A 22,448-nucleotide genomic window follows, 5' to 3' on the forward strand; every position below is an offset into this window, starting at 1 on the left:
ATTTTTGTTATTTAATAGAGATGGAGTTTCAGTGTGCTACCCAGGCTAGTGTTAAACTCCTGAGCTCAAGCCATCTGTCTGCCTCAACCTCCCAAAGTGTTGGGATTACAGACATGAGCCACCATGCCCGGCCTCTTTCTCACTTTCAGACACATACTCACTGTTTAGTACTTCATTCCTTGTCATGATTATAACTTGTAGAATAGCTACACTTTCCACTTTGGTAAAACTTAATTTTATCTAAATTGGATTGGAAAATGCTATAAGATTATGCAAGGATATATATTTCTATTACTAATGCCTTTTTGAAATTTACAAGTTGCCAGTTTCAGATACAAAATTATTTTAGTTCTTTTTAAAATTGTTAAACATTTACAGATGTGTAGTTTCCCTTCCACTGTTGCAGCTGCCAAATTCTTTTTGCAGCTTCTCTTTGTCTTTAAGAGCATTTTTTGTAGTCACTCCCAGACTCTGCTCAGTGCGTTTTCTCACATTTTGAGATTTAATCTATCATTTCAAAAATAAATTTACACAATATTAGGATATATTAGATTTTTTAGACCGTATAACTCCTACATTTGATTATTTAGAGGAGTAATTTTCAGATTTCTGAATTTTCTGTAATCTATATCCTGCTTACATCAACATATTTCACAAAATGTCAAAAGGTGATGTAAATATTTAATGGCATAAAATTGTAGATTGCTTGAAAAAGTAGCTGAAATGTTTTCCTTCTATGTAACCACTCATACTTGCAATGTGACTTCTCATGTTTTTTCCTCTGGAAATGTAATCCGTCTGCTTTTTGGCTCACTTGAATCAGGATTATCTTTTGATTTCTTTTGACAAATAGAATACAATGAAAGAGGCATATGTCTCAAGAGGTCTTGTATGCTTTTGTTCATCATCTTGGAATGCTGCCCAGACACTATGAGAATAAGTGCAGGCTAACTAACCTGTTCGATGATGAGAGACAATTGAGAATCCTATTGTCCCAACAGACAGAGAGCCAATCGCCAGACATGTGAGTGAGACTATCCTACAGGACCCAGTCTCCAGTCAACTGCCATCTGACTACAGATGCATGAAGGAGCTAAGCTGAGATTACCCAATCCTAGAGGACACTGCAGAACTGCTGACTGCCCAGTTAACCCAGACTCCAAACTCATGAGCAATATATATATATACATACACGCACACATAATATATAATGTATAGTGTGAATAGATAGATAGATAGATAGATATAGATATCTTGCTGGTGAGTCTGGAGTCTGGGTTAACTGGGCACTCTGCAGTTCTGTAAATGTGCTGAAGAATGGAATAATATGTATATATCTATACACATATGCATGTGTATATATGCATGTATTTGTATATATGTATGCGTGTATATATATACACACACATAGAGGTATGTGTGTGTATATATATGTGTATATATACAGATGCATACATATATATACACACACACACACACATATATATACACATACACACACACACACACCCAGACCCTTATTAGTTATTCTGTTACACCAACAGATTTTAGGACAATAATAAAATCAATTCTCTAAAACCGATTTAGCTTGAGTTTACACCTGGTAAGTACTGTAACTCTTATCATTAATTGGCATTTTAGTATGTATCTTAATTATGACGTTTTTGTTGTTTTCATTTGGCCTCTAAAGTTTTTTAAAAGCTATGGATTTTCATATTAGTTAGAACGTTTACTTAAACATTATCTCATAAAATTGTCTTTTTTATTATTCAGTAGGTTTATTTTTCAAGTTTGATAGATTCTAATTTGATGCCATTATACGTCCACCTACCAGCTTTTCCTGTCCAAAAAAGATTTTCAAAGATTTAATTTCTTTATCATATGTATTTAAATGATTCTGCTTTCTGAACAACAAATGTTAATACTGTCCAAAGAATTTATGTATAGTATAGTTGTTCAGATTATGTGTCTGAATTCCACTCTTTCAAAAGACAACTTTGTTCTTTTCTTTTAGTCAGTTTATGGTATATATTGGCCTGTATTCTTTCTATATTCCTTAAAATCGAAGCCCATTTCAGCCAATTAATTTGGGATGTCCTAAAGTTGATGGAGTCTTTAATTGAGTTTTACTGGAAATTCAATATTTTTAAATATTTAATGGTTAAATATTAATGGTTAATATTAATTTAAAGATTAATTCATGGGCATTAAATATTCAACATAAAGAAATATTAAATAAAATAATACTACTATTTCTAATTTTATAAATATATTTATTTTTAATTATTATAAAACTATCTAAGGAACACAGAAATGCATCTCCGGGAATCTTAAGCAAAGACCGTTGTGCAGAAATGCTTTGTTTCCGTTGTAAACAAAAAGTACTCCAATACACAATTTTCTGTAACAATCCTTTGTCATGTGTTACATTACAGAACGAAATTAATATTTTCCAAAAAAATCTTTGACAGTTCTCTCAAGAAGAGTTAGTGTGCATATTTCTGTGCTCCCAGTAAGTTTTTCTCTTTGTATTTATTTACTTGTCTCCCCAGTTCAACTCTTTCTTAAGTTTCTGAAGCTGACGCCGTTCTCATACTAAGGACTTTACATAATTGTATAATCTAAGGGCGCCTCAAAACGGAATAAATAAATTCCGTCTGCATTAGGCAGTCTTACTGTTAATAAATGTTTCTGCTATTCAATTACTATGGCCTTCAAAAATATGTGATATTTTTTGCTTGAACTCTAGAAATAAGAAAACATTTTATGTTTTCATGGGATGACAGAGTTAAGGGACTAATATTTTATTAGCTTTTGGAATAGATAAATTAAAAGATTACATCTTCTCATTTGAATCCTTCTTTCCTTCCTTCCTTCCTTCCTTTCTCCCTTTCTTTCTCCATGGAGACACAGCTAAACCACAAGAACATGTGTTAATATTTCAAACTTACTAGTCTGGGAAAATAGCATGATAAGTAGTTTTCCCTAAAAGTTTGAAACATGATGAAACAAATATGCAAAGGGAAAAGATAAAATTGAGGAATAAACTTTGGATATTGCTATATCTAAAATTGCCATGTTCTTAAGTACACAGAAAACACAAATTCTGATATATATTCTCCATTTGTTTAAAGAGATAGATGAAAGAGATTAAATGTGCTCTGTGACTTTCTACAGAATGATTGGATTGAAGCAGCAAATCAGAAACAGACACAGGTATCTCTTTTTCAGTGCCATTTCTTATTCATTTTTATACAATATATAAGTATATAGATGATACACAAATTAGAAAGATAAATGATAGATAAACAAATAGATGGATAGATGATAGATAGATAGATAGATAGATAGATAGATAGATAGATAGATAGACAGACAGATGTAATACAATTTTTAAGTGCATAAGGGCAGTTTGCTCTGTTTTGTAAACGTATGCTTCAGTATACCCTCCCAGCATAATTTCTAGTCTTGCCAATGCTTTCCTTGTATTCTCGTATGTACTTATACATATGCATACTCACAAAGGTCTTTGACACACTGAAGGCTCTTTTCTAAAAATCTACTCTTACTATGACAGTGCATTCTTTCTCCAATCAAAGTTTTTTCTAGGTTTTCCTTGATTTTACGTCTTGGAGCAAAAGCATAAAACATTGTTTTGACTTTAGATTTCATAGCAACTAAGAAAACTGAGAAACTGATGTAGTAAAACTACTGTTCAGTGTATAGGCATGTTTACGCCTTTGGTATAGCGTTCTGTTAGAGACAGTGAATTATCGGGGTGTATATGTCCCTTCAATCTGGTAGAAAACTTTTAGAGCTCTGTGCACTATTAAAGAAATTTGCCCTTTTCCTCTCTATTTTCTTAAATTAAAATTTATCAGTGGTTCTGAACGAATGTTCTAGTGGAAATGTGAATACCTTATATCAAAAATTGCAAGGTTTTAGTCCAATAACAGGGACTAAAAAGAAATGATGTTTCCTTATTTATTAGTATAACATTCATTTTGTGTGAATACTAAAGAGTATGTAAGAATTTGACATCTACAACAGACTTCAATTATGGGAGGTCTTACATACTTATCTATGTATAGAAAAAGGATACTAGATGTCAAAGAGGCATCTAGTTCATTTGAACCAGTCTCATGCTGTAGGATATTTCAATTATTTTGTGCATAAACACGATTCTAGGAGTCTGAATAAAATCTGGGGCATCAATGTTCAGAAGTGTGTGCATTTTCAGGGATATTTTTAAACCTATGCAAAATATTCACTGGAGGAAGCCCAAAGGAAGAATCAACTTGTTATATTCTTATTGATTACAAGTTAGTATTTTGGAACATATTCTTAAGAAATGACTGCATAAGATGCAGTCTCTATTCACTTGGTTGTAGGCTGACAATAATGAATGATATGGACACAAGCTGTCAAGAGGGGTTCCCATAGACAGGGTCTTCATTAAGAAAAGTAATGGTGATACTTACAGCTCCCTGCAGTGACACCACAAAGACAAATGTCCATACATGGATACTGACAGATGGTGAATGACAGTTTTATAATTAGATAGTAAGTTGGAAGCTAGCAGATAATGTTCATGTGCTAGATTTATATTTTACTCACTTTGTGGGCTTTTGAGAAACTTACTTTCCATAAGAATTATGTCCACCTTTGTATTCTTTATCTTCTCTACTGCCATGTATTCATTGCATTTGTTTCCATTTTAATACACCAAAAATATTCGTACTGATATTTTCTCCAAAATATTTCACTATGACCTTTACAAAATGAACTTTCTGAATTATTTGAAAGAAAGCATTAGGCAAATGAGAATGAACTGAAAATTGCTCAAATTTCTCTAAATATCATGATGAGTTTATTTTGAAACATTTTTGTAATGTATTTGAATGATAAATCATATTGAATCAGAACAGTTCCAAATCAATTGTATAATGGAGGAAAAAATCATATTTATACCTTTTAGGGAAGTGGAATAAATCAACATTAGCAGGATTGTAGGCTCTCAATTCCCTTTAATCACAAAGAAGTTTAACATATACACTTTTATATCCTTGTACTTAAAAATGCCAGTAGAAACATCTCACAGCAATTTCCAATAAAATATATTGTACAAAACAATGAAAGATTTATTTATTCAAATTATTTTATTGCATAAATGATTGCTTATAATAGACTTTTTCCAGTTTTTTTTTAATGACAAAATTCTAACAAACTTTATGAAAAATTTCAAAATGGTATAACAGAAACATTTCCTAGTGACCCTAGTTAGGCGTGTGTGGTATAAATATGAAATAATAGAGTGTACTAGGCCATTCTTGCATCGCTATGAAGAAATACTTGAGGCTGGGTAGTTTATGAAGAAAAGAGGCCTAATTGGCTCGGGGTTCTGCAGGCTGTGCAGGAAGCACAGCACCAGCATCTGCTCTTCTTCATGTGAAGGCCCCAGGAAACTTTCAATCATGTTGGAAGGCAAAGGTGAGCAGGCACACTACATGGCATGAGTGGAAGCAACAGAATGAGGGATGGGGAGGTCCCAGACTTTTAAATAACCAGAGTTTATGTGAACCACTTAAGGGCGAAGTTACTTATAACCAAGGAAATGATGTTAAACCATTCATGAGGGATCCACTCCCGTGATCCCATCACCCCTCCTCAGGCCCTATCTCCAACATTGAGGAACACATTTCGACATGAGATACGAAGGGGACAAACACTCAAAGTACATCATTCTTCCCCCAGTCTTCAAATCTTACATCCTTCTGACATTGCAAAGTATAATCATCTGCTGCCAGTAGTCCCCAAAAGTCTTAACTTGTTCCAACCTCAAGTCCAAAGTCCTAAGTCTCATCTGAGACTTACCTCTTTCCACTTATGAGCCTGTAAAATCAAAACAAATTATTAACATCCAAGATACAATGGTAGTACAGGCATTGAGTAAACATGACAATTTCAAGAGGAAGAAATTAGCCAAAAGAAAAGGATAATAAGCTCCACACAAGTCTGAAACCCAGCAGGACAGTCATTAATTCTTTAAACTCCAAAATTATCCCTGACTCCATGTCCTGCATCCAGAGTGATATAGTTTGGGTATCCCCTCCAAATCATGATGCAATGTAATCCTCAGTGTTGGAGTTGGGGCCTTGTGTGAGGTGTTTGGATTGTTGGAGCAGTTTTGATTGTTGGAGCAGTTTTCTCACGTGTGGCTTGGGCTATCCCCTTGGGGATAAGTGAGTTCTTGCTCTGAGTTCACACAAGGTGTTCTTTAAAAGTGTGTGGCATCCCCCGACTCCTTGCTCCTCCTTTTTCCATGTGATGTGCTAGCTCCTGCTTTGCCTTCTGTCATGTTTGTAAGCCTCCTGAGGCCTCCTCAGAAGCAGATACAACTAGGCTTCCTGTGCAGTCCAGAGAACTATGACCCAATTGAAAAGTCTCATAAACTACACAGCCTCAGATATTTCTTTATAGCAATACAAGAATCGGCTGATATACAGAGCATCCTGGGACAAGGGGTGTACTTCCAAGGCCTTGGGTAACTCTGCTTCTGTGGCTTTGCAGGATGCAGTCCCTACAGTTGCTCTCACAGGTTGGAGTTGAGTGTCTGCTGCTTTTTCAGGAGCAGGATTCAAGCAGCTAATGGATCTACCATTCTGGGATCTAGAGCCAGGTGATGCCCTCCTTGACACTGCCTTAGTAGAAGTTCTCTGTGAGTGCTCTGTCCTTTCAGCAAGCTCCTGTCTGGGCACCCAGGCTTTCCCATACATTCCCAGAAACCTAGGTGGAGGCACCAAGCCTCCTCCACTCTTACATTCTGTGTACCTGCAGTCTTACCAGCCCTCCAGAGGGCACCAAGGCTTACAGTTGGTGCCCTCTGAAGCAGTGGTCCAAGCTGCACATGGGACTCTTTGAGCTGGAGCTGGAGCAACCTTGGTGCAGAGGGCAGTATCTCAAAGCTGTGCAGGCCTGCAGTGTCCTGGACTTTGCCCCTGAAACCATTCTTTGCTCCTAGGCCTCTGGGCCTATGATGTGAGGGTCACACTCACTAAGAAAACCTAAGAATATATTTAATCAAAGCAGTGAAAGATCTCTACAAGGAGAACCACAAAACACTGATGAAAGAAATTGAAAAAGACACCAGCAAGTAGAAAAACATCTTATGCTTATAGATTGGAAGAACCAATATCATTAAAATGATTATATTGCCCAAAGACCCTTACACATTCAATAAAATTTCTATCAGATTACTTTAATTTTTCACAGAATTAGAAAGAACAATATTAAAATTCATGTGGAACCAAAGAAGAGCCCAAATAGCCAAAGCAATTCTAAGAGATATTACATTGCCTGACTTCAAATTATACTATAAGGCTATAATAACTAAAACAGCATGGTACTGGTAGAAAAGTAGACAAACAGATCAATAGAACAGAGTAGAGCACCCAGAAACAAAGCCTCATCCCTACAATTAATTGATCTTCAATAAAGTCAACAAAAATAAACAATGGGGAGAGGACACCACATTTAATAAATAGTGCTGAGAAAACTGACTAACCATATGCAGAAGAATAAAACTGGATCCCTAACCCTTACCATGCACAAAACTTAACTCCAGATGAATTAAAGACCTAAATGTAAGACCTGAAAGTATTAAAATTCTAGAAGAAAACCTAGGAAAATTTCTGGATATCAGTCTAGGTAAATAATTCATGATGAAGACCCCAAAAGAAAATGCAACAAAACAAAAAATAGACAAATGAGAGTTAAACCATAAAACTTCTGTACAGCAAAAGAAAGAATCAACAGAATATACAGACAACCTACAGAGTTGGAGAAAACATTTATAGATGATGTCTCTGACAAAGAACTAATACCCAGAATCTACAAGAAACTCAAACTACTCAATATGAAGAAAACAGCCTAATTTGAAAACTGGGCAGAGGAAATGAGCAAACATTTATTAAAGAAAGACATAAAACCATCAAAAAAAAATTAAAGAATGTTCCACATCACTAATCATTAGAGAAATGCAAATTAAAACCAAACTGAGATCTCATCTTATACCAGTCATAATGTTAAACAGTCAAAAAACAGACATGGATGAGTGCTGAGAAAAGGGAATGCTTATACACAATTGGTGGGAATAAGAACTAATATAACCTCTATGGAGACTAGTATGGTGATTTCTCAAAGAACTACAAATAGAACTACTGTTTGACCCAGCAATCACACTACTAAGCCTCTACCCAAAAGAAAATAAATTCTTTTAGAAAAAAGGCAACTGCACTTGTATGTTTATCACAGCAGTATTCACAGTAGCAAAGTCAAAGACTCAACCTAAATGTCCACAGACTCTTGACTGGATAAGAAACTGTGGTGTATGTACACCGTAGAATATGATGTAGCCTAAAAAAAAAAAAAAAAAAAGTGTCCTTTGCAGCAACATAGCTGGAGCTGGAGGCAATTATCCTAGTGAAACAACTCAAATGGAAAGTCAAATACCATGTGTTATCAATTATAACTGGGAACTAAAGAATGGATACATATGGACATAAATACGACAATAATAGACAGTAGGGACTCCAAAAAAGGAAAGGATAGGCAGGAGTGAAGTTTGAAAAATTAACTATTGGAGATAATGTTCAATATTTGAGTGATGGATAAACTAAAGCCCAATCTCCATCAACACAAAGTATACCCATAAAACAAACAAACATATGTATACTTTGAATCTAAAATAAATGTAATTTTAAAAAGAGAAAACATATACAAAAAGAAAATCTTTTCCAGCTTGGTAGCATGGTCTCATGTGTGTACCACACTCTGAAAATATAGCATCATTAGGTTACTTTGGCTAAAATTCCATTATAAAAGAGCTTTTTGAAACTGAATTTATGGAATTTCATCATCAAAATCACATATCATGTTTATCAGAACTCTCATGGACTATAGCTCAGGTCTACCAAATCAGAATTACTATAGGTTTGGTCAGGATTCCACAATTTTAACTGAGTAATTCCTATGCACGCTAAGGTATTGGTAACACTGATTTATATACAACTTCCTTCATGGTCCCCAAACAGCATCTATTTGCCTTAGGTAACCTAAAAATAGCATAATCATTAGCTTGCCTTCATGTTCAAATAATTGCAATATTTTTCTCTGTAAAAGTTGGACTGTAAGTATGTTGAACCAAATCATGCAGTACCCTTGAAAAGGTCGGATACCAACCTGAAGTCATTATATTGCTTTTTTATATTTTTAACACTTTTTGATATAATTAATGATTTCTTGATGTTTATAAAACTATGTTTTTCAAATGTATTTCAAAAATTTAGCACAAGATACGCTTTATAAATTTATAGCATAATGAACAACTTTCTTATGTCTATAAAATATACTTTTCAAATATATTTCAAATATTTAACACAATATAGACTATAAAATGGGAGACGATTAGTATTTTATCTCAATGAAACACTCACTTGACTTTAAAGTAGCAATGCAAGTGATCTATTTTTGCTTCATCAGTTAAAATGACCTTGATGATTTATAAAATTGTTATTCATTTACTTATGATAGAAAACTGATAGCCAGAAAACTTACAAGGGGAAAAAGAATGTTGAAAAGCTGATGAGTAGAAGATGGGAAATTTTCAGAATCATTAAACTCTTTCCCAGAGGATTTTGTCTACACCTTTCCAATATAAATAAAATGATAGTATATCAAATAAAAGGACATAAATTTAATTGTCATCCTGATATAATTCATTCCAGGAAACTAAACAATTCATGTAACAATTTTTATTTTGTAAATAACTTACTAAATCTTTGAAAGTTAAGGCCAAATCATATATTTAGAATTGTGGATTTCATTAACAATTTCATGCAAACCATTTTTACTGCTTATATGGAGTTTATTTCAAATATATGGATTGATATATTATCAGTGTTCTCTAAATCTAATATTCTGTCAGGGAATTGTATGTCTTTTGAGTTTAAAAATAACCTCATTGTTAGATACACATAAAGGGGAAACAATACTTTGAAAGAAAAAAAACAACCTATTTCATTGAAATATTTCTTAATCAGCAAATCAGAGTAAGTTTATAAAATATAGTAGTAAAACAGTTTATTTTAATTTTTATTTTCAATTGAAGCATGAATTTTAAATAATCATTGTTTTCATTTATGTTAGCACAATCTTTAGGAATAGAAATTACATAGACCTTTCTCGTTCCCGTGAATCACTATAATTTATGAGTAGCTTTGCTTACAACAAAAGTTTTAGAGGTAGAGTTTATGTGTGTGACATAAATTATAATTCTTCAGTATAGGAATGAAGTCTACAGTCAAGAAAAAAATGCCAGCAAAGGTCTGTAATGAGAGATGTTTAGCAAATAAAAAGAAAGAAAAAACTTACATGCTCAAAATACATTTTGTATTTTCATTTGTTTAACTTAAAGCACCTTTATAGTATTTTTCAGTGATGCATAAGATGTAATAAATTAATCTTGACTCAAATAATTTTTGAGTGTCTAAATCTGAGTTTATCAAAGAATCCCCATTAAATTTAAAGGTTGAGTCTAAATTGGGTATAAACAAATACATTATTTCAAAGACATTGGATTAATTCTTTTGTTTTGTTTTGTTTTTGAGATGTAGTCTCACTCTGCCACCCAGGCTGTAGTGTAGTGGCATGATCTCAGCTCACTGCAACCTCCGCCTTCCAGGTTCATGCTATCCTCCTGCCTCAGCCTCCTGAGAAGCTGGGATTGCAGGCGAGAGCCACCACTCCCAGCTAATTTTTGCATTTTCAGTAGAGAGGGGGTTTCACCATGTTGGTCAGGCTGGTCTCAAACTCCTGACCTCAAATAATCCACCTGACTCAGCCTCCCAAAATGTTGGGATTACAGGCGTGAGCCACTGTGCCCGGTCAGGATTAATTCTTTTTTTTTTTTTTTTTGAGATGGTGTCTTGCTCTGTAGTCCAGGCTGGAGTGCAGTGGTGCGATCTCGGGTCACTGCAACCTCCACCTCCCGGGTCCCAGTTGAAACAATTCTCCTTCTTCAGTCTTCCGAGTAGCTGGGATTACAGGCATGCACCATCATACCCAGCTAATTTTTTTTGTATGTTTTAGTAGACATGGGGTTTCACCATGTTGGCCAGGCTGGTCTTGAACTCCTGACCTCATGATCTGCCCACCTCGGCCTCCCAATGTGCTGGGATTACAGGTGTGAGCCACCACGCTGGGCCAGGATTAATTCTTAACAATCTAAAAGTAGTATGTCCCTTTTCCTTGGTCTTTAAGCCACTCTCACTTTTGCTGCTTTTAGTCTGCTATAGCATTCCCTGAAGAGAGTATTTATGCTAAGGCCCATTTGGTCCCAGAGCAGTAGGCATTTCCTTATGCTTTCACACTGTTGGGGCTAAAATCTCTCACGGCCTTCAACTTTGCCTGCATTTCTGAACACAACTGTCCCACACTCTGCTGAGATAGAAATAATGTCCCAGACCTGGACTCATGAAACATAATCTTTGCTAGTTCCCTCTAAATCTTCACTTGTGTGTACATTCTATATCGTTTGGAATAGTCTACTTAATTTTGCAGTAGCAGGTAATTCTCAACTCTTTGTAGTTTAAATTTGCAAGCATCTATTTCTTCCTTGTAACATGTATTATCACCTACAGTAGTGCTTATTATTGTAGTTACTTTGGTTTCCAGGGGGAAGAACCTGAGTGAACATTTCAAACATTACTGGGTGAGGAAAAAGGAGAGCAAAGAAGGATATTGCATTTATAACTGTCTAGCCTGGAAGTGAAAAACATAATTTCTACTTCAAGTTCATTGGACAAACCAGGTCACAAGGCTCCACTCAACCACATGAAGCCTAGAAAGTGCACTGTTGCCATTATATAGAATACAAGTAGAAACATTTGGTGAGCAGAACAGAACTACCACACTTCCTGGCATCTCTACCCATTTAAGAGAATTGAACACAACTCCAGCTTTCCCTACCACCCACCCACACTGCAAGATGAATGGGATTCCGCCATTTTTTCTTTTATTTTTATGAGATTCCTCTTCAATGAGGCCACCAGAAACTATTAAATTACTTATTTGTAATTGTTGTTCTTGTTTTAATATCAACAGTAGAGGCTTTGCTAATTAGCACTATGAACTTAACACCAGGTAAAATCAGTGTTGTTCAAGATATGTGCATTAACTAAAATGGTTCATATACATTCCTCACCATTATATTTCAAAAGCAAAACAATTACTATACACTTTGCAATTTGTATTAAGTTTCAATTTCTGTGTTATCAAATTACCAGTAACATAGAAACTTAAAGAAACACAAATTGGCTCACAGTTCTCCACTTCAGAATTCTGGCAAGTCTCAGCTTATTCCTACTTAGGGCCTCACAATGCCAAAATCAAGGTGATAGCCAGGCTGGGGTCCTATCTACATGCTCTACAAAGGAATCCACTTCCAACCTTATTCAGCTTTGATACCATGTTCTGTGCCTTGAGACTGCAAGAATGAGGTCCCTATTTCTTGCTGGTTGTCAGCTGGGCATCTCTCTTGATCCCTGAAGGCTGCCTGTGTTTCTTCTCACATGGTCCTTCTACCTTCAAAGAAACAATGGCATATTAACCTCCCCTAATGCTTCAAATTCATCTGACTTTCTCTCCAGCTTTCTTCTCTGTCTTCCTCCTCTGCTGCTACCTGGAGTAAGTGTTCTGTTTTTAAAGGACTCAGGTGACTGAAATAGGCCCATCAAGGTAGTGTCCCAATCTTGAGATCAATTGCGTTATATAACGTAACATAATCCTAGGAATGAAGTCTTAAGATATCTATGGGTTTTCTCATACTCAAAGTGGAAGGGATTATACAAGGATAAAGGTCACTGGAGGTCATTCATAAATTCTGCCCACGTACCATTTTTTCTTAGATTTTGTATTCTATGCTTGATCTTCAAGAGTTCCTGAGTCCCACTGCTAATCCTGAGGATTTATGTTCATCAATAGGTACTTAACAAAATTTTAACACTATGATTTTATGATTTTGCTAGGAGAATCTTACTTTCAAGGTGCTCAGGAGTACAAAATCAAAGAAACAAACAAAAAAACAGATGAGAGTTTCAAGTGAGCATACATAAGAACGTGTGCAGCGTTGTCACTGACACTGTTGGTGAGCTCTCCCAAGTCTCATCCTTCAATTTAGATCACCAGCAGCTACAGCAGGTCTTTTGCACCACATTTGGTACCTACCACTTCAGTCACAGAATTTCTCTTCTTCATTTGAGGTGATCTGTGGCCGGCACTAAGGAAACGTTTTATCTCAGCCTAAGCAGATACAACCAGGAAGATGTGAGCATTAAATTTCTTGTGTTCAACACTAATTCAATGGTGACATAAGTTTCTTAGGTTGTTACAACAAAGTACTACAAACTAGGTGCTCTTTACACGGTATTCTCCTTCTGTGTGTATCTGTTCCTACGTTTCAACTTCCAAGAGACACAGTCAAGTTGGATTGGAGCCTACTCTGATGCCTTCATCTTAATTTGGTCATCTGCAAAGACCCTATTTCTAAATAAGGTCACATTAGCAGTTGCTGGAGGCTACAGCTTCAACAGCTTTTTGGAAGGACGTAATTCCATCCATCACAATGGGTATAATAGTGAGAAAATATCTCAGTGCTCAAATAACACGATTTGGACATGCGTATTATGATTTCACACAGGATCCGTTGCCAGTTTCCTCCATAATAGCCAGCACTACGTTGTGTTCTTGAGCAGGGGGTGGTTTCTAGCCTTCTCTGTGTCACTCTTCTCACTTTTTCACATGTACTGCCTGAGATCGCATTCAAAATGCCTTATCTGTACTCAAGTCCTTGTCTCATGATCTCATACTTTTAGAGTAAACCCAAATAAATCTGTAGATAGCACAAGTGACTCTTAAAAAAATCATAGTTCAAACCCAGTATCAGACCACTTACTTGTCAGATGATAAAAAAATACGTTTTGCTTATGGTAAAAGACCTTGCGCTATGCTTGGCATGCTGTTGAATCACAATTTGTAAGACTCTCAACTACAATAAAGTAAGGTACTGTTGAAAATGGAAGACTGTTTATGCATTAACTTTGTCACTGTAAATATCTGGTACAATAGTAATTGTAAGACCGTAGAGTTGGCTTTTAATCACTGAGAAGTACTGACAAGCTCAGGTGTGCCAGCTCTCAGCTCATACGTGGAAAACAGAAGACCTCCTTGGCAGCAGAATCTCATCTTCTGAAGCTGGACAGAAAATGATATTGACAATAAGGCCCAGGATTTAATCATAAGAGCATTGATGGAAAAAGAGGCTGATATGTTCTTAAAACAAAGTCTGGCAGGTCTTCTAAGCTATAGACAGGAAGAGAAAAGGAAGGAATGGGAGCTAGAGATGTGGATGAGAAATCTGTGTATATGCACTTGGCACTTTTATACCCTAAAATATCCCAGAATCCTTGAGACAAGAAGAAGAAGGAAACCCTTTACTAAAGGAAAAGGTCCTTGCCATTGGGTGAAGAACACTTAAGGCGATACCTAAGTCAGATGACTCCCAAGATCATGTTTATTCTTTTCAAGATCTACCAGACCTCTCCATGGTATATAAGCCACTAGCTGTCTGACTTTTCAGTTTGAGAAAAGTAATCCCAGCTATAGGATGCCTTAGCTTATTTACTAAAAGAGTTGTAGGACTTGAGTACTATACACCAGCAGGAATTGAGGAAACATGATATTGAGTAGATATTGAGGGTGTTGAACAGCAGTGAGAGGTGTTGACCAGAGACAGAATATAGCCCTGGAGGATATGTTTATGGACAAAGGGATACTTTCTCATAATTTTGATTTAATGTAATAAAAGTGATGCCTGTAGTTAATAATAATACCCTTCAGGGACCATTTCTTTTTTTTTGTTTCTTTTTTTTTATTTTTTTTTGAGACGGAGTCTCGCTCTGTCCCCTAGGCTGGAGTGCAGTGGCACGATCTCGGCTCACTGCAAGCTCCACCTCCCGGGTTCACACCATTTTCCTGACTCAGCCTCCTGAGTAGCTGGGGCTACAGGCGCCCGCCACCACACCCGGCTAATTTTTTGTATTTTTGGTAGAGACGGGGTTTCACCATGGTCTCGATCTCCTGACCTTGTGATCCACCCGCCTCGGCCTCCCAAAGTGCTGGGATTATAGGCGTGAGCCACCATGCCTGGCAGGGACCATTTCTTAAAGTTCAGACATGACGATGGCCTATGGAAAATGAGTTGGAGATGTGAGAAATGTGTTGTCAAAATATGCAGAAAGATGTCAGTAAGTTTAAAGGCTTGAGCATGTTAAAATAAATTTTACCACGTGAGAATAGAGAACTCACTCCATGTTAATATTCTTCCAGAGAGTCCATAAGGCACAAAAGCACAAATATTTGTGCTTCACCAAAGCACAAATATTTTGCATATGTGTCATTCCATAGTCAGTGGCAGCTGCAGCTGTAGACTATGGTTGAAGGTAGGAGATACTTTCATATAATTGAGCCCATTCTTGTAAACAATAATATTTTATTGGCAAGGGTTCTCCACAGAAATAGAAAAAATAATATATAAATACATAAGGAGAGAGAGAAAGAGGGAGACATAGACAGAAAGACAGAGAGATCTATTTTAAGGAATTGGCGCTGATAATGCACACTGTTTATCACTGACCAAGAGTTTATATCTTTATTTCAGACCATCCCTCTATATACAGTGTAAATGCCCAAGTGCACTACTTATAAATTTGTGTACAGGAAGGTTTTGTTCCTTCATTATTTTTCTTTGCAGTCACCCCTGAGTGCAATGTAATGCAGCTCCACTATTTTTTGGTCCCATTATCACATTAAGCTGAACCAACTGTGAGCCTGGTCCAAGTTTTCTTCTTCTTTCTTCAACTCATAAAGAAAGTTTATGAAGCTATTAGATGCTAAATTTAGAGAGAGGAGGAGTCAGTGTGAAAGTGAGAAGTGGCATAGGATTCTAGCCACCTATTTGCATAAATTAATTCTGTCCTCTGGACTTGCTTGGTGTGATCCCAAAATGTTATTTTCATAGTGTGATAGATTGATGCTGTACCTATCTCACCTTGTGATATGGTGTATCTGAGAGATCTGAGCTCATGAGAACGCAGTACAGTCACCTAACTTTGTGGTTTATGCTGCAAAGAAGAGCCTTGTTCCAAAGCACTGGGGCTATGTATTGTGAATTGCATAAACGGGCTTGTCCTTTACACAGATCTAAAATCTTCAGGTGGTCTGGCAGTCTGGAGATCCACGGAGGTTTTTTGGCAGAACTGCCTTCTCTTCAGAGGAGGTAAGTCTATTTGTTTATTCTTTTCCATTAAGGCCTTAAACTAATTGGGTGAGGCCTGCCCATATTATGGAAAGTATTCTGCTGCACTCAAAATCTAATTTAAATGTTAATCTTAAATAAAAAATAGCTCATGAAAACTTCTGGAATAACATTTGACCGGATATCAAGGTACTGTGGCCTGGCCAAGTTGATGCATAAAATTAACCATCACAGATATTGTGATTAAGTTAGAGAGATTAGCTGATAGTACCTCACCATCCAGAATAAGGTAGATATAATTATCACAGTGGGCCACTAAATGTCTACCAGGGGATTGTGACCCACAGGAATCTGTAATGATGGCTAATAGATAAGAATCACAGAACGACAATGAGGCTATAACAAAAAAATAAATATCTGGTGAACAGAAAGCTAGTATCAGCCAACATAATGGAAAACTATAATTTGTTTTCCAATATCCAGAGTCCTCATGCCCAAATATTGTTATAAGTTAGTTCCTCTGTGGAAGGAACCTTGAATACCACTGCAATTATATACAAAAGCTGATCTTTCCATCTTTCACCAGGATCCCTATAGCCATTGTTCTGTGTGATGCTTTATTAGAAAGAGGAATATCAGATCTTTTTGGGGTTATTAGATACAGAACCTGATCTTCCATTAATTCTAGGGAAACCAAAACGCCATCATAACTTAACTGTAGGACTGAGGGTAAATGGTGGCACGATAAAATTTTAGCCCAAGTTCTTCTCACAGTGGATCCAAAAAAAGCTGTAGAACCTCCTCATTTCTTTTCCCCATCACCAAAGTACATTATTTAGATGAATATAAGCTGCAGCTGGAACAACCTCTCATTTGTTCTCTGATTTTTGGAACGAGTTCAATAATGAAAAAAAAATTAGGGTAACTGATAAGCCCTAAAACTCTAATATCCTTCTCCTGGAAAAAAAAATAGTGAATCAGAAGCTAAATGATACTCTGGGAGAAACAATAGAGGTTAATGCTGCCTCAGATACACAAATGATTCAGTGATATCACACCTTATTGGATTCTCAATTTAATTCACTTATATAGTTCTTAAAAAGAAAACAGATGGATCATGGCAGATGACAGAGAACTACCGCCTAATTAAGCATGTGAAAACCCGGTGCAGTTCTGTGCTGGATGTAATATCATTACCGAAGAGATCAATACATAGTGTAACTTTTGGTGAGCTTTTATTCATCTGGAAGATACGTCCTTTTTAATCGCACAAAGGAAAGAGCATAAATGTAGGAGTTCAAATTTGCCTGGGAAAATATAGACAACACTTACTATCCTATCATGGGGTAGGCTATCTCCATCTTCTCTGGATAAAGATGCCTTCTTCATCTTGGCATTCAACAGAGCATCATTTTGACCCTCTATTGTGATAATATTGTGTAAATTGGATTTGGTGAGCAGACCGTGGCAAATAATTTCCTAGTAAACATGACTGCCAAGAGTCAGAGATAAAACCTATAATCATAATTACACTGCCATATTGGTTGTTATTTTAGTGATTTAATGATCTAGTCCACATCAGAATATGCACTCTAAAATCAAGGTCATTTTTCTTTGTACCTACTACCTCCAACAAAAAGGCACAGTGTTTTGTGGAACTTTTTGGATTTGGGAGGAAGAATATATCATGTTTAGGAATATTGTTCTAGCCTATTAGTTACATAATTCCTAAGGCTGTCAGTTTTGAGATTCAGAGAAAGAGAGCTCCTAGGAATAGATTTAGCTCTGCTGCTACCTGACCATGAGACCCAGAAGATTCTATGTTGATAACCAAACTGCGGAGTTTCTATGAAGTGTTGAAACATACTTCTTTTTAATTAATTAATTTATTTTTATAGATTTAGTGGGCATAAATGCAGTTTTGTCACATGGATATATTGTGGAAAGGTGAGATTTGGGCTTCTAATGTTCCTATTACCCGAATAATGAACATTGTATCCAGCAGGTAATTTTTCAGCTCTCAAGTCTCTCCCAAGCCCCTCTTTTCAAGTCCTGAGCCTTGATTAATTTTCTCTGTTTGTACATGTCTCCCACTTATAAGTGAGAACATGTGGTACTTTATTTATGTTTATGAGTATTTCACTAGGATAATGACCTCCAGTTACATCCACGTTGCTGCAGAAGACATGATTTCATTCTTTTTTTTTTTTTTTTTTTCCTGCTGTGTAGTATTCCATGGTATATGTATACCACATTTTCTTTATCCAATCATCTTTACGGAAACTTAGGTTCATTCCGTGGCTTTGTTACTGTGACTAGTGCAGTGATAAACATACGAGTGCAGGGTGTGTGTGTGTATATATATATACATATATGATGATTTCTCTTTCTTTCAGTAGATACCCAGTAGTTGGTTTGCTGGGCCTAAAGGTGGTTCTATTTTTCAGTTCTTTGAGAAATCTCTATACAGTTTTCCATAGAGGTTTTACTAATTCACATTCGCACCAACGGTATATAAGTGCTCCCTTTTCTCTGCATCTTTGTCGACATCTGTGATTTTTTGACTTTTTAACAACGGCCATTCCGACTGGTGTGATATGACATCTTATTGAGGTTTTAACTTGCATTTCACTGACAATTAGTGATACTGAGCATTTGTTTTATGTTTCTTGGCCTCTTGTATATCTTCTTTTGGGAAATATCTGTTCCTGTCTTTTCCCCACTTGTTAATGAGATTACTTTTTCTTGTTGAGTTTAGTTTCTTGTAGATTCTGGATATTAGTCCTTTGTCAGATGCATAGTAACAGGCATTCCTGAGGGAGAAAAAGAAGAAAAATTAAAATGTCTGGAAAACATTCTGGATAGAATAATTCAGGAAACCTTCCCTAGTCTATCTGGAAACATGCTTCTTTAAAGATACTTCTCACCAAGAAGGTTAAAAGCTTTGTTACAAACCATGTTATTTCAGTGAGTGGATGTATCATATATAATGAAGTTGTCTTGAGATGCATAAGAGCTCTGTGTAAAGGGCAAGCCCATTTATGCAATTCACAATACATAGCCCCAGTGCTTTGGAACAAGGCTCCTCTTTGCAGCATAAACCACAAGGTTAGGTGACTGCACCTGTTCTCATAAGCTCAGATCTCTCAGATACACTGTATCACAAGGTGAGGTAGGTACAGCATCAATCTATCACACTATGAAAATAACATTTTGGGATCACACCAAGCAAGTCCAGAGGACAGAATTAATTTATGCAAATAGGTGGCTAGAATCCTATGCCACTTCTCATTTTCACACTGACTCCTCTCTCTAAATTTAGCATCTAATCACTTCATAAACTTTCTTTATGATGAGCTGAAGAAAGAAGAAGAAAACTTGGACCAGGCTCGCAGGTGGTTCAGCTTAATGTGTTAATGGGACGAAAAAATACTGGAGCTGCATTAGGTTGCACTCAGGGGTGACTGCAAAGAAAAATAATGAAAGAGCAAAATCTTCCTGTATGCAAATTTTTAAGTAGTGCACTTGGGCATTTACATTGTATATAGAGGGATGGTCTGAAATAAAGATACAGACTCTAGGTCAGTGGTAAATGGTAAATGATTGATTGGTCACTGATATAGATTAAGACTCGAGACAAGCAGTTTGAGGGAAGAGGTATTTTGGCTCACAGTGCTCAGATGTTGTACCTTACATCAATTTCCACCCAAGATCATTCGTGACGGAGCAGAAAGTTATCCAGTGATAGTAAGTCACCCTCAATTGTCAGCAACCCCAGTGCTCCACAATAGGCCCATGAGTAGTAAAGTCACAGTGGCAACAGGTACTTCTTTTCACAAAATATTTTAAAGCAGTTGTTTCTACTAAATTCCAAAACTATTAAGCTGTATGGATCAAGAAAGAGCTTCGATGAAGGTCCAAGCCATTATAATAAACAGTCAGTCAGCTGCAAATTAAGTACACCAAACATCTTCCAAGTATAAAATTCAGATGTATCTGACATAATGCAATAAAATGGCTCCGTATAATACCAAAAGGAAACTTTGGTGAATTCCTCTATAGAACGGAAGACTGAGAAACTTTTCTATGACTCAAAATCCTAAAAAAAAAAATAAAAATAAATAAAGTAAAATAAAATAAAGGAAGAGTGAGGTTTCACAGAACTAAAATAAAGGATAGGAGGAAGAAAGGAAGGCAGGAAGGGATAGAGAGAGAGAAAGATAGATGGAAGATAGATAGATAGGAGAAAGAAAGAAAGAAAGAAAGAAAGAAAGAAAGAAAGAAAGAAAGAAAGAAAGAAAGAAAGAGAAAAAAGAGAGAAGAGAGAAAGGGAGAAAGAAAATAAAATAAAATTAATAAAAGTAATGAAACAGGGTTTTCTGAAAGATGGATGATAAGATGTGACCAGGAAGTGCCACTCTCACTGACAGGGACCAGGATTTTGACTAAACCAACAGAATTTTAACAGATTTTCAGAGAGAAAATGCTGAATGTAGATGGAGAAAGGATGCACACCAAGCCTGAAGAGGAAGGAAGCTGGAAACCCCATGTGGGGTACCCGAATGCAAGGGCTGGCTACTGGCCCTGAATGGGTCCTGGAGAAGGGGTGAATGAAGGAAATGGGGGACTGCCCACTCTCTCCATAAACCTCTGCCATCTTGGTTCCAGAGCTTAGACGGAGATGAGACTTCAGCAAGTGTGGAGTGATCTTTGTGCATAGGACAGCTTCTACAGAAGCCAGCCATAAGTTGGCTCCCCACCTTCCTCTGAGCGACTCTGGCCCCAGCTAATAGATGAACTGCAAGAAACAGGGCTGGTTTCCCTGCAGGGTTGGGGTACATCTGTCCTATAGGCCTACCTACCTGCCAGCCTCTCCCAGGCTCCTGCCTGGCCACTCTGCAAGAACATGTACACAATGTAGCCCCCACTGCCCAGTACTGCTGCTTTGCTCCATCTAAGTGCAACCTAGCAGACCAGGAGCCTTTCAGATCCTCCAGCACATCCAGAACTCAATCCCAAGTAGCTGGAGCAGGGAGCTGAGAGCAGGTCCTGGTGCCTAAGAGCTGTGGCTCATGATTCAGGAGAATTAAGTTGGAATCTCTGCCCAGCACTTGAGGGAGGAAGGAGGCCACACCCCCATAAAACTAAGAGACGTGAGTTCCACAGGTTGTAGGCTGTAGTGGGACCTGGGTGTGCCTCCCTCCTCAGGACTGGTCTAGTAAGAGTGTGACCTATCTTCCTGAAAAACCTCTATCTAAGGGAACCCCCACTCTGAAACGTCTAACAACAACAACAACAACAAATCACAGACACAGTGCCAGAGATCGGAAGTGGCCCAGGAGTGTAGCTGATGAGAAAGTCGCATCTCTCCTGCTCACAATACAGAATACAGCTGCAAACCAGAGGATGCACAAAAGGCTCATGCAACAGAATAAGAGCCTATCTACTGCTCTTTGCTCACAAGCGCTATCTACTGGATCACAGTCCAAACTACAACACCAAAAAGCAGCTGCTTCTCTCTCCTGGGAAGCCAAGGGCAAGAATTCCACAACAAAGACCCTGTACAGAGCATTACAAAAACTTTCAGAAGTAAAATAAACTGACTATACTCAATTTACCTACAGCTAAAGGAACACCAACCCTCCAAAATGAGAAAGAATCAGTGTAAGAACTCTGGCAATTCAAAAAGCCAGAATGTCCCTTTACATCCCAACAAACTTAGCAGGACTTCAGCAATGGTTCTTAACCAATCTGAAATGGCTGAAATGACAGATATGGAATTCAGAATCTGGATAGCAAGGAAGCTCATCAAGATTTGGGAGAAAGTGGAAGCCAAATCCTAGGAAACCAAGCAATCCAGTAAAATGACTCAAGAGCTGAAAGACAAAAGAGTAATTTTAAGAAAGGTCTAAACTGAATTTCTTGAGTTGAAAATTCAGTACAAGAATTTCATAATGCAAACAGAAGTATTAAGAGCAGAATACATCAAGCTGAAGAAATAATTTCAGAGCTCAAAACTAGTTCTTCAAATTAACTCAGTCAAACAAAAATAAAGAAAAAGAATTTTATAAAATGA

This window comes from Colobus angolensis, unplaced genomic scaffold (assembly GCF_000951035.1).
Source record: "Colobus angolensis palliatus isolate OR3802 unplaced genomic scaffold, Cang.pa_1.0 Scaffold5, whole genome shotgun sequence".
Taxonomy (NCBI): Eukaryota; Metazoa; Chordata; class Mammalia; order Primates; family Cercopithecidae; genus Colobus; species Colobus angolensis.